Source organism: Notolepis coatsorum, assembly GCF_963971535.1.
Source record: "Notolepis coatsorum genome assembly, chromosome: 18".
In the NCBI taxonomy this organism is placed as follows: domain Eukaryota; kingdom Metazoa; phylum Chordata; class Actinopteri; order Aulopiformes; family Paralepididae; genus Notolepis; species Notolepis coatsorum.
Genome location: NC_140182.1, coordinates 18,426,686 through 18,438,592, shown reverse-complemented (window position 1 = coordinate 18,438,592; position 11,907 = coordinate 18,426,686).

The following is an 11,907-nucleotide window of genomic DNA, read 5'->3' as shown; positions in this document are numbered from 1 at the left end:
GGAGAAGATGGAGGAGGAGGAGGAGGAGGAGGAGAAGAAGAAGGAGTATGAGAAGAAGGAGGAGGAGGAGGAGAAGAAGAAGGAGTATGAGAAGCAGAAGAAGGAGTATGAGAAGCAGAAGGAGTATGAGAAGAAGGAGGAGGAGAAGAAGAAAAAGAAGAAGAAAAAGAAGAAGAAGAAGAAGAAGAAGGAGTATGAGAAGCAGAAGAAGGAGTATGAGAAGAAGAAGGAGGAGGAGGAGGAGAAGAAGGAGGAAGAGGAGAAGAAGAAGAAGGAGTATGAGAAGAAGGAGGAGGAGGAGGATAAGAAGAAGAAGGAGTATGAGAAGCAGAAGAAGGAGTATGAGAAGCAGAAGAAGGAGTATGAGAAGAAGGAGGAGGAGAAGAAGAAAAAGAAGAAGAAGAAGAAGAAGAAGAAGAAGAAGGAGTATGAGAAGCAGAAGAAGGAGTATGAGAAGAAGAAGGAGGAGGAGGCGGAGGACCCAGAACCTCATCTTGGCATCCATCCATCCATCAGTGGTAAGATGCTACCATTAACACTTTGAATGCCGATGACGTGTATTGTCGTCTTATCATGCCCCCCGTTGAGTGCCGAGTTTAATTTTTTTATTAGCAATCTGAATTCATATTTCATCAACCGAGTCTCCCGTTGGTACAGCAGCCCCTCTAGGAGCCCCGATGGGAAAAAACCGCCCCCTATCGTCTATCCCTGTGTAACTGCAGGTCAGTCGATTATACTGGGAGATCCCTGTGGGGGGAGCCTATTGGCTCCACTGTGCTGGCGAGCCATCTGATGAAGAGGGATCTGATCGCGAGTTGGAAATCAGCGTGGAATATATATTTACAGCAGCCAATAATCAATCAATAAACGCGATAGATATTTGGAATGGCGATCAGGAATTGGAATAATCTTTTTGGAGAACATCTGATCTAAGGTAAGGAGTCTATGTTACCAGTTTTAGGATAATCAGAGCTGTATTCACTGAGATATCAGCATGTGCCGTGTGTGTGTATGTGTGTGTGTGTGTGTGTGTGTGTGTGTGTGTGTGTGTGTGTGTGTGTGTGTGATGTTGAGGAAATGAGAGAATAGATTTTTCAGCCCGCCTCTATAGCGTGCATAAGTACACATATACTATCGATAATCTAGCATTTATTTGAAAACGATTCATAAATAGGCCGACAAATGACAACGTGTCTAGTGTATGCAAGAATATTCCAATAAATGCCGTTTATGGGGGAATCTTTCAATTATCCGGAAGTTTTCGAGAGAACGATAGCTTTTCGAAATGCTATAAAAAGGATATGAACCGATTAAAAAACAATCCGTTTCGACAATGTTGACTGCAAACAAGTCATTGATAAGCGACGGGCAGATTAGACACATAGATTATGCGTTTTTAACGCTAACATTGAAGTGGATGATGGCATTCAAGGGGGTAAAAAGGTAAACAAGGCCGGCACTGATAGTGTTAACACATTGGCGACCGCTGGGATGCGTCTAATATAGTGGTTGAGGACCAGCTTTTGTAAACAGACCGGTGTCTTTTTGTACAGCTAAATCTATACTTTATAGTATTGCTATCTGTCCATTCTCATTGTCAATTGAGTTCATAAACCGTCCCTTCAAAATGGCGTAAAGAAAAAAAATGCATCATTGTCATTTTATAGCGCCGTGAATATAAGCATTATAGCGGATTTTGTCTCGTATATTTTCTGGAAGGCTAGCTATAGGGCTAATAGCTGCTAACGTTATATTCAACGGCATTTCCGTTTTACATATGCTAAAGAAATAACTCAAACTGCATATCATCGGGACTGTCCCAAAGCATGTATGCATCAAAGGGGGGGGGGGGGGCGGGGGACGTCGTTTATTATTATTGATTACCAATAACAGTGGTCATGTAACTAGCCACATACGCTGCTCGGCTGGTTGCGTATCATAGCAAGCTCTGATCCGGCTGTAATTTATGTGAAAAAGATCTTACCATGAGCCGGTGAGATACCCCCGAGCATTTCTCCGTTATCGATCGGCATCTGGTAGATCGATATGTCCATTGGCTGATGATAAATCCCCTTATTCCATGGTGAAATCTGCGAAAACGTAATCCACGGTACATGATGCTGGTTCAGAATCCGGGTACTGAAAATCTCCATTGAAAGGGGGGAAAAAAAGTCATCCATTCGCCCACAGGGCACATTGCAGTGGAGCGATGGCGCCCCTAAGAGGATCTGGCCGGTATTGCACATCCTCGAATTCACAGACTAGGGAATATATGCAGTACCGCTCCGCGACCTTGACCCGGTTATTAATATGGAATAAAAGCAATAACAACTTGCCACGTATTTATACGTGATTCTGTCCACAACGCATGGATTCAAAACCCGTATTTATACGTGGTCGGGCGGCAAAGTGTTAACATACATTCTAAATAACAACATCATACATGTTATTATTCTGATAGTATGATGCTACCATTATAATACAACCTAAATAACATCATACATGTTATTATTCTCATAGTATGATGCTATACCATTATAATACAACCTAAATAACATCATACATGTTATGATTCTGATAGTATGATGCTACCATTATAATACAACCTAAATAACATCATACATGTTATTATTCTCATAGTATGATGCTACCATTATAATACAACCTAAATAACATCATATATGTTATGATTCTGATAGTATGATGCTACCATTATAATACAACCTAAATAACATCATACATGTTATTATACTTTTTTTTGTATCTACTTTTTCTCCCCATTTTAAATTTTTTCTCCCATCCCAATTTTCGTGTTGTCCAATTCTACCCTCCCCTGTCTCGAACGTTGTTAGACTCCCACTGATCGGCTGCAATGTGGACCAAGCCTTGCATCACGTGTCCCCTCCGGTACACGAGGAGGCAGCTGTCGCATCTTTTCACCTGCACAGCGCGATCTCTCAGCGGCGAGGAGTAACGCGTGGGAGGCTCACGCTGCCCCCGTTGCTTCCTGATTCTGCTGTACAGGCGCACCAACCGACCTGTAGGAGTCGCTGTCCACAACGTCCGATCCCCACCCACCGGCTTTCCCACCCCCTAATACTGCCAATTGTATTAGTATGAACGACCAGCCAAGTCGGAAGCAACGCAGAGAGCTGGGCTCGAACCCAGCATCTCCTGCGTTAGTGGCGAGCGCCTTGCCCCCTGCGCCACTTAGCCGCCCACATGTTATGATTCTGATAGTATGATGCTACTGTGACAGGCTCAACAATGGATGAGGAGCTTCTGGAGACGCAGCTCCTGGAGCAGGGGATACTGCCCGTCCCGTGCACCGACCTCTTCCATTACATCTGGAGAGAAGGGGTGCTGCCGGAGCACCTAGCCAAGGTAGGTGGTTTGTGTTGTGTGTGTGTGTGTTTGTGTTTGTTTGTGTGTATGTGTGTGTGTGTCTCTGTTTCATCAACATTCTCTCTCTCTGTTTCATCAACATTCTCTCTCTGTTTCATCAACATTCTCTCTCTCTCTCTCTGTTTCATCAACATTCTCTCTCTATGTTTCATCAACATTCTCTCTCTTTCTGTTTCATCAACATTCTCTCTCTCTCTGTTTCATCAACATTCTCTGTTTCATCAACATTCTATCTTTCTGTTTCATCAACATTCTCTATGTTTCATCAACATTCTCTCTCTCTCTGTTTCATCAACATTCTCTCTATGTTTCATCAACATTCTCTCTCTCTCTCTCTCTCTCTCTCTCTGTTTCTTCAACATTCTCTCTCTCTGTTTCATCAACATTCTCTCTCTATGTTTCATCAACATTCTCTCTCTCTCTCTCTCTCTCTCTGTTTCTTCAACATTCTCTCTCTCTCTGTTTCATCAACATCCTCTCTCTCTGTTTCATCAACATTCTCTCTCTCTGTTTCATCAACATCCTCTCTGTATGTTTCAGGTCTTCATGAGGCAGCTGGTTCAGGCTGTAATAAAGGTCCACTCTAGAGGAGTTCTGCACCGGGACATTACACCCGATAACATCCTGGTAGAAACCGGTTCTGACGCCCCGCGCCTCAGGCTCATAGACTTTGGCAGTGGCTGCGACCTGCATGATGGACTGTATACGGATTTAGCAGGTATGCTGTTCTGTTCTGTTCTGTTCTGACCCTTCACTACCCAGCCCTTTGTCTCTCTATCTCTTTATTGCTTTATTGACATGGGAAACATACGTTTACATGTAGTACAGAAGGAATCTTGTGTGTGATTGACGGTCTTTATGGTGGTTGCATTCCATTGGATTGGATGTGCTCACAAATCTTGCGCGCTGTGTTTGCACATTGTTGTATTTCTCCCAGTAGGTATGGGAGTTTTGAGTTATTTGCCAATGATTTCAAAGTCTCTTTGGGTGTTCGCAATTTGTGGGAAGCATGTCTCTGATGTCTTGGTATAGTGGGCCGGTTGTTAACAAGTGTATAGTCTCTCTATCTCTCTCCATATTGTTTCTCTCTCTCCACATTGTTTTTCTCTCTCTCTCTCTCTCTCTCTCTCTCTCTCTCTCTCTCTCTCTCTCTCTCTCTCTCTCTCTCTCTCTCTCTCTCTCTCTCTCTCTCTCTCTCTCTCTCTCTCTCTCTCTCTCTCTCTCTCTCTCCTTCTTCTCTTCATATTGTTTTCTTTCTCTGTCTCTCTCCAGGACCCAGTGAGTTCATTCCTCCAGAGTGGTATCTCACTAAGGCCTACAGGGCAGTGGGGCTCACAGTGTGGCAGTTGGGGGTGGTGCTGTACTACATACTATATGGTTGCTGCCCCTTCCACTTCAAGAACCACATATCGATAAAAAGATTTGAAAAAAACAACAGAAAGAGCCGCAAAGGGATCCTCAGGAGCCACAAGTTCCTCTACATTGATCCCAACATTGGTAAGGCACACACACACGCACACGCACACCCACACACGTTTACACACACGCTCACACCCACACACACACACGCTCACACACCCACGCTCACACCCACGCTCACACGCTCACACACCCACGCTCACACCCACACGCACACACACACGCGCGCGTTCACACACACGCTCACCCACACACACTCTCACACGCTCACACACCCAGTGGCGGACTGGCCATCGGGACGTTCGGGACGAATCCCGATGGGCCGGAACCAAAGTGGGCTGGTCAAAAAAAAAATTAAAAAAAAAATATATATAATTTTTTTTTTGGGGGCCAGTGTGTGGGCCACTAATGTGGGCCGGTGTGTGGGCCACTAATGTGGGCCGGTGTGTGGGCCAGTGTGTGGGCCAGTGTGTGGGCCACTAATGTGGGCCAGTGTGTGGGCCGGTGTGTGAGTCGGTGTGTGGGCCACTAATGTGGGCCAGTGTGTGGGCCAGTGTGTGGGCCAGTGTGTGGGCCAGTGTGTGGGCCAGTATGTGGGCCGGTGTGTGGGCCGGTGTGTGGGCCAGTATGTGGGCCAGTGTGTGGGCCAGTGTGTGGGCCACTAATGTGGGCCAGTGTGTGGGCCGGTGTGTGAGTCGGTGTGTGGGCCACTAATGTGGGCCAGTGTGTGGGCCAGTGTGTGGGCCAGTGTGTGGGCCAGTATGTGGGCCGGTGTGTGGGCCGGTGTGTGGGCCAGTATGTGGGCCAGTGTGTGGGCCGGTGTGTGGGCCAGTGTGTGAGTCGGTGTGTGGGCCACTAATGTGGGCCAGTGTGTGGGCCGGTGTGTGGGCCAGTATGTGGGCCGGTGTGTGGGCCAGTGTGTGGGCCAGTATGTGGGCCATTGTGTGGGCCGGCAATAAAACAATAAACAAGTTGCATAAACTAAATCAGATTAAAAATGATCACAGTTCTGGTTTGCCTTAAGATGCAGTTTAAGATGGGTCTTGAACATGGAGTATGTAGGGCACTCTCTAATCACAACTGGTAGGCTATTCCAGTAGTTACCACCTTTAACAGAGAACACAGTTATATGCCGTATTTGCTATCGCGTTCCGCTCTGAGCCTTATGAGATATTCTATATTCTATGATACCTATTGTATCCCCTTACGAACAAAAAATACATGCACCACACCTGTATGGGGCTCCGCCCCCATGGCGGCACCGCCCATATAGCAGTGACGATAGTCACCACACACCCTTCCTCTATTTTCGTCCCAGCGTACTCGGATGCGTGCACCGTACGATAAACTAGTAGGATGAAAAGATTAGATCCATAATGTTGGAAGCTTACCGGAGGTTGCTGGCCCCTGGCATCTTCGACGCATGTTTTCGGCGACACGACGGGCCTGTGTTGATGTTCCTCGTTTGATGACAGCACATCGAGGTTCAGCTGTACAAGGCTGGCTGTCGGGCCAGCTTGTACTCAGGTAGGCCCTGTGTCTTCAGGCATGGGTATTAGTGTTAGTAATGCTGGTTTGTTTTGTTAACACAACCATGTTGTGTGTTGGCGCCGGGGGCAGGATGGTTTGGTGAACGTTCTCTGCAGGGAACGGTTTCCAAGCTGTCTTGGGCGTGCTGCTAAAACTTCTAAAGCTATGCTACATGCTATCGCTACTGCCGCATGCTATTACTACTGCTAATTGCTATGCTGTTTTAATGTCTCCGCCGTGAGATGTTGTCACTCTCCCGCCTCTTGCCCGGTTCATCAATGAAGGTCAGTCGGTAGCTGTTGTGGGGTTTTTTGAGTTCTATTTACCTTTTTCGGGTAAATGGGTTGACAACGGGGTAGGTCGTGGCTAGGTTCCTAGCCAGGTATTTTACCTTGTGTTCCGGCGGGGTTTGTTAAACGGTGTTCCCATCTGGGTTGGCGTCGGGTAGTGGGGCTATGGGTCCAGCCGACATGTTAAACATGTTGCGTGTCTGTGCACAGGCAATTGTTGTCTTGGGTCCCACATTGCCTGGCGTTAGGCTGCAGTAGTATAAGGGCAGGGCCGCCTGGGAGAAATGTGAGGCCCTGTGCGTTTTTAGACGCGAGGCCCCCCACCTCCTGGGGCGGCCCTGTGTAGGGGGCTATTGTTTCGTTTTGTCACTCTGCTATGAGAAGGTCTGTCTTGCTACAGCTTTCTCTCCTCTCAAACCATTCATACTGACGGTCAATCGGTATACTGGGGGAGTAGTGCGGGGGGGGGGGCTTTGTTTACCTTTTTTGGTAAATGGGCTAAACTAGGGCTGGTGTTCTGTTGTGAATATTTTGAATGAAGACGGGTCTGGTCCGTCTCCCCTTAAACTTTGTGTGTATGGGTTTGCTCATTCTACAGTTTTTTGTGGTTTAGCTCTTTTATTCATTTAACCCTTTCATGGTGCACACCACAGTGGAGGGTGCTGTTTGCAATCACCACTGGTGCTCCATGTTAACATCAGTCCTTTGTTTTTGATATATTGAAACAATGCCCCGCCCGGCCGACACCATGGGTGGGTCGGCCTGGCGAGTGGCTGGTGGGCTGTTAAGGCTTGTACCGCCACGGTATGGAATTGGCAACGATTAGAACTGTGTTCGAATTGCTGTTTTTTTCTATTAAAAAAATGGTGTCTGGTGGAGGGGCCTTGAGGGCCAGCCGACGTCGACACATCGCGCGAGGTTGTTGACGTTATTAGCTTTGACCCAGCCGCAAGCTATAACCGCTCAGGGTTCTCCTCTCCGCAGGGGATTTTGGTCTTCTGCTGGAGCGCGGGTGGTATTGTCCTAGGCCCTACACCGCCTCACACCGCGCAGCCAGAAGAAGAGAGAGCACGGCCTTGTCAGCGGCGATGACGGGGCCCTCGACAGGCGGCCATGTTTTTCCCCCGCCAGAGGTATCCTGGGCGTTGATTCGACAGGTGTCCACAAGGCCGACAGCCTTGGCGGCCGAGGGATCGGCCATGTAGGATGGGTTCGGCTTGAACAAACAAGCCGTCACCGTCCTGCCGCGAGCAGCCCGCTCTCCGATCACTCCCTTCCCCAACACCAGCGGAAGAAGTGGGCTCTGATTGTTTCCTTTGGCTGCGGGCCGCGTGCCTTCGTTGATGCGCGGGCGGCCCCCCTTTTCGCTTCTCATGGGGACAGGGGCTGACACCCAGTTGATGGCTGAGCCTGGGTCTGTCCGTGAGAATGTTGTGCTGTCAAGCGGCTCCCACACCTTGAACTGTGTTGGTTGAGCCTGGTGTTACGTCTGTCAACTTAAGTGTTGTCAGCAGGGGGGCTCGAAACCTTTTGAGGCACACAGTGCGGGCTTCCCCGGCCTCGCCTTCGCCAGGCCAGGTATCATGTTGGTGCCTCCCACTCCTGAAATATTGGCAAGTGGTCGCAGCTCACATGGTTTGGGGTGGTAGTAATATCACTGCAGGGCTACGGTGTGTAGGAACCCATGGGGGCCTTACACCTTGCATGTCCGGCTGCAGAACAACTCCTTCAGCATGTTCTGGAGGGGTGTTCAGTGGGGGGGCTTTTTTCATCGGAAGCCCCCCGTATCAGATCGGCCTTTTCTGTCGGGGTTCCCCCTTGGGTGCGATTGCCTCATGGGTGGTGTCAGGGTCAGGTGTTCCGACACGGAACGCGCTCCTCGCACGGTTCCGGGGTTGTCTACGCACAGCGGGGGGACCGGGCCAACTATCTACAGTTCCTGGCGGACCTGCGCCACGTGACGGCGGGTGCGTTGGGAGTGTCGTCACATATGACTACGGCAGTACCATATGTCGAGGTAGATGGAGAGAACGGTGAGGCGGGGACTTGTGTTTACACAACCCCACCCGTTTTCAGGTTTGGTACAGACCCTGTTGTCGGGGTCTCCAGCAGGGACAGTTCTGGTCAACGAGATCCAATCTCTGTGGACGAAGCAAGCCATCGTCGTGGCGTTCTCCTCCCGGTGTTCTCAGCCCGAGAAGTCGGGAGGGAGGGGTGTAAGACCCAGGCTGGACCTGTCCCATGGGAAGGTTCAGCATTTTTTGGATCGTCTCCTACCTGTTGTCACTGTCTGGTTCTCCTCCATAGGCCTGTAGGATGCGTATGCGCATCCCCGATCTTCCATCCTAGGGCTTACCTACGCTTCCTTTGCAGGGTTAGCGTATGAGTACCAGAGGCTGCCGTTCGGTTTTCTCTGGCTCCCCGCATCTTCACCAAGTGCGTGGAGGCCGCACTGGGGCCTCTGCGTCGTCCGGGGTTACGGAGTGTTCTGCCCTGATGACGTTCTGGTCCTTCGCGGTCAAGGTGGATCGTCAGGTCTCATACCAGGCAGGTCTCTACCAGCCTGGGGTTGCTGTAGACTGGATGTAGAGTATTCCTCTTCCCAGTCAACGGTTGGAGGGCTATGGGCATCCATCTCAGAGCGTGTTGTCAACACGCTCGGGAGGTTCCGTCCTAGGACGGTTACGGCGCTGTCTCACGTCGTGTTTTCACCGACGCCTCCCTCGCTGGTGATGCGTCGGGCCAACGCAGTAGGGGGCAGCTGGCAAACCATGCTGCCCGGTCTGCGCTACGTTCAATGTGTTGGTCTTGAAAGCGGTCCTTCTGGTCCACAAATGGTGTTGATCAGGACGGACGATACGACGTCAGTGTCGTGTATCGACAGACAGGGAGGAGTACGCTCCCCCTGTCTGCACCAGGCGGCGGGCGGCTGGCTATGGGCGTCCTCCATCTGCGCGGCCTGAGGGCTCCCCACATCCCCGGCAGGGAGAATGTGGGTGCAGGTGTACTGTCGCGGGGCGGCCCTCATCCTGACGGGTGAGGATTGCGTCTGGACATGGCCAGGCAGGTCTGGGACCGATGCCGTGCCGCCAGGGATTCTTCCCCATACATCTGTTAGGTCAGTTGTTGGGACGGGTACGTTGAGGGGCGCAGGTTCTTTATCCTGATGGTATTACCATCTGGGATGCGCATGCTCCCTCCACTGTCGCGCTTACGCGGGCAGATGACGTATGCTCCAAGTGTGGTGTAAGGCGGGGGGCCGGGACTCAGTCTCCTGCCCCCTGGATGCTGTCCTTGGTTACCTCCAGTCTCTCCTTGATAGACTGTCGGCTTCGACGGTGAGGGTATATGCAGCAGCTATATCCTCCTATCATGAGGGGTTTGAGGGGATGTCTTGTTCAGCCACCCTCTTGTGAAGCGTTTCCTGCTTGGCGCTCGACGCGTTAAGCCGGTGCAACGCTCCTTGGCTCCGACTTGGGATCTTCAATTGGTCTTCGGTCGGTTGTCCTTGGCCCCGTTTGAGCCGCTCGAGCAGGCGCCGTTGGGACAGCTGTCCTTCAAGACCGCGTTCCTTCTGGCTGTCACTTCCGCTAAACGCGTAGGTGAGCTCTGTGCTCTCTCGGTACGTCCAGAGTGCCTGTCTTTTCGGACCGATTGCGGTGTCACTCTGCAACCTAATCCTGCTTTCGTGCCTAAGAATATCCGGAGTTCCTTCCGCTCCCGGGATATTGTGGTTCAGGCGTTTCGTCCTCCTCCTCACACTAGTGAGTTAGTTGCGGGCCTTCACCTGTCATGTCCAGTCCGTGCTTGGGGATTTACCTCAGCCGTACTCAGGATTTCAGGGTTACCGACCAGCTTTTTGTCTGTTACGGTGGGGCTCGTGCTGGTAAGGCACTGTCGGAGCAGCGCCTGTCCCATTGGTTGTGCGAGGGTGTTACCCTCTGCTACACGTTGGCTGGGCAGGATCCCCCTGGGGGCGTCAGGGCGCACTCCACTCGTGGGGTGGCTGCCTCTGCCGCTCTCCTGGGTGGGGCCTCGGTGGAGGCCATCTGTGCTACAGTTTCATGGTCCTCCCCGGGCTCCTTTGTAAGGTTTTTCCTCATGGACATGACCGGGGGTTCTGTCTCCCAGGCGGTTCTGGGGTCTGTGGCCTTCCCTGCTTCCCGTCCTTTGGTCGGGTAGCAGGAGTGTATGGGTATGGGCCACAGTGTGTTGAGTCACACGTGGTTCCGCCTGTACGGTGTGTTCAAGGGGTTCTAGTTTCCCTCTTGTTCGCATTCAGGTGGAGTTGACTGCGCCCCCCCTTCATTAGGGAGGATGGGGTGACAGGGCTCCCCGCACCCCTTGATGTGGGCTTACGGGTCCTCAGGGGGTACATTTGTCGGGCTTCGCGTCCGCTCTTCCCCATATCTCATAAGGCTCAGAGCGGAACGCGATAGCAAATACGGCATATAACGGTAGGTTATGTAGATAACCTAGTTATATTAGTATTGGCTGAGCGTTCCGCTCTGCGCGGCCCTGAGTTCCCTCTTGAGGAATCTTTTTCCTGGGACGGGTTATTGGCGAGGAAGGGTGTGTGGTGACTATCGTCACTGCTATATGGGCGGTGCCGCCATGGGGGCGGAGCCCCATACAGGTGTGGTGCATGTATTTTTTGTTCGTAAGGGGATACAATAGGTATCATAGAATATAGAATATCTCATAAGGCTCAGAGCGGAACGCTCAGCCAATACTAATATAACTAGGTTATCTACATAACCTACCGTTTTTGCAAAGGTAGTATACCGAAAAGGCACCTTACAGTCCCCTCTACTGATGGCCCTGGTGGTAATGCCAGTGTCTGCTTTCTGTTGGATGAACTCATTCAATGGGGGAGGGGCAAGTCCATGCAGAACCTTGTTGCATGTTATGTTTTTCTAAAACATTACAGTGATGAAATGAAATTGGTAATTCTATTGGTGTAAGAGTAGTGACATATGAAAGAGACCAGTTGATAAAACAGTACTCGATGTGTGATAAAATCATTGAATGCAGAAACATCCTTGCAGCATTAACTGGCAGGCAGGGCCTGATCTGCCTGAAGTTTTCGATGTTAAACTTGACTGTTTGTCACTTTCTTCACATGACTTTTTGAAGGTCAATGTAGAGTCCAATGTGACCCCAAGATACTTGAATTAATGGGATCATCCTTATGTTCCCCGGGTCCTATGTTCCCCGGGTCTTATGTTCCCCGCTTGATTGATTAATAGATTGACATTTTTAT